General features: G+C 39.1%; 1 pseudogene; it reads left to right on the forward strand.

Moving 5' to 3' along the window:
- On the forward strand, positions 1–441 carry LOC149121602 (5-azacytidine-induced protein 2 pseudogene; annotated as a pseudogene).
- The last annotated feature ends 1,590 nt before the right edge of the window (positions 442–2,031 follow it).

Below are 2,031 nucleotides of genomic sequence, written 5' to 3' on the forward strand. Positions count from 1 at the left end.
ATGGATGCGCTCGTAGACGATGATATCTGCATTCTGAATCAGGAGAAAGCTCATGAGAGAGATCCAGTGATTCCAGTCTCAGTATATTCGGGGGATGAATCTGTCGCTTCACGCTTCGCCCTTGTCATTGCGTATGAGGATATCAAAAAACGCCTTAAAGAGTCAGAGAAGGAGAACTCGTTCTTAAAGAAGCGAGTAAGGTTTTTGGAAGAAAAGCTTATAGGCACTCAGTTAGATGAAGAGACGTATTCTGTGGGACGAGAACAACTAAATAAGGCTTATCATGCATATCGAGAGGTTTACATTGATAGAGAAATTTTGAAGAACACGCTGGATAAAATGAACCAAGACAACTCTGAACCTCTGAAAGCATTGAATGAACAGCTACAGTCTAAAGAAGTAAAACGCCTTCAGCTAAGAACAGAAGTAGGAACTCAGTAGGTGATGAGAAATTCAAATCCTCCTTTAAGGAACTGGGAATTGGAAAAGTTGAACTGTGACCTGATGATCCATGGTTTAGAAAAAGAGCTGGAATTGGTGAGGAAAGAATGTAGCGATCTCAAAATAGAGCTACAAAAGGCCAAACAAATGGATCCATCCGAGGAAGACAACCTGAAGAACAGTGCTCTTCGAAGAGCAAGCATTTCAAGGGATAATATGCAACAGTGTACTGGGAACTGAAGAGGGAAATGTCTGACTTACATCTGATGACTCAAGTACAAGCTGAACGGCTAAGAAAACTGAAAATGCCAACTGCATTCAAGAAAGCCTGTGCCCCACTAACCTGCGCTGAAGACCTTGGGAAAGAGCACAAAACTCCACTTGACAAATTTTACTGCATCTTATAAAAGACATGTCTCTCTATCACCAAATAGCAAAGCTGTTTTCACACTACTTCTTCCCCTTTACCAGGAGATATAAAGATTTTATCAAAAAAAAAAAAAAAAAAAAAAAAAGCAGTTCTCCAATCATGGATAGATAATGAGAGATCTATTCCTAACGGTAGAAGATAACTCTTGGGTGTTCCCAAGCCCTCCTAAGTCAGGTGAGACAACATTTAGGGAAACTAAAACTCTGCCACTACCCAATCTGCCATCATTGCAGTTCCTTGGATCGACATAATTAAAACTGCTTTTATAAGAATGAATTCTGAAGAGATTCCTGATTGTATCATGAGGATACTTTATTTCTCAGTAGCTCTCCCAAGAAATTATTTAGCAAACTGGATTTTTGAGTAAATTTTTGCAGGGTTCTTCAGTGTATATGTTTGAACACACTGCATATTATATACTTGATTTTTCCATTGTGAAAGAAGAGTCCCCTCCAGCTCAGTATTCAAAGAATTAGATATGTGTTACTATATTAATAAATAAGGTATGTTTCAAAAAGGCAGTTCTGCCTTTGATTATAATTGTAAAATTTTGCCTCAAAGGAGACATTTTTAAAAAAGATTTATTTACTTATTTGAGAGGCAAAGTTACAGAGAGAGGGAGAGACAGAGAGGTATTTCATATGCTGGTTCACTCCCCAAATGGCTGCAATGGCTGGAGCTGAGCCAATCAGGAGCCGGGTACTCCTTCTGGGTCTCTTGCATGGGTGCAGGAGTCCAAGCACTTGTGCCATCTTCTACTGCTTTCTCAGGCCATAGCAGAGAGCTGGATCAGAAGTGGAGCAGCTAGGACTCGAACCAGTGCCTGTATGGGATGCTGGCATTGCAGGTAGAGGCTTAACCTACTATGCCACAATGCCAGTCCCAGTAGACATGGTTTTACAAAGTGTATGAAATCCCTAAATATCCATTTATGAAAGTAAAAAAAGGCATTAATACAAGAAAAAAGTGTGTATGTGGCTTCTGATTGCATATAGATCAAATGGGAATGCGATTATATTTCTGTTGACTTCATAATGCATAGGTATGAAAGATATCATAATAGAATAAAATATATAGGTTCAAAAAAAAAAAAGAATACAGGAACATGAGGATCTCAAGTCAAAAGCTACATCATAGTGAGACGCCTCAGTGCTGGCCAA

This window comes from Oryctolagus cuniculus, chromosome 16, assembly GCF_051225735.1.
Source record: "Oryctolagus cuniculus isolate XC-2025 breed Fujian yellow rabbit chromosome 16, ASM5122573v1, whole genome shotgun sequence".
In the NCBI taxonomy this organism is placed as follows: Eukaryota; Metazoa; Chordata; class Mammalia; order Lagomorpha; family Leporidae; genus Oryctolagus; species Oryctolagus cuniculus.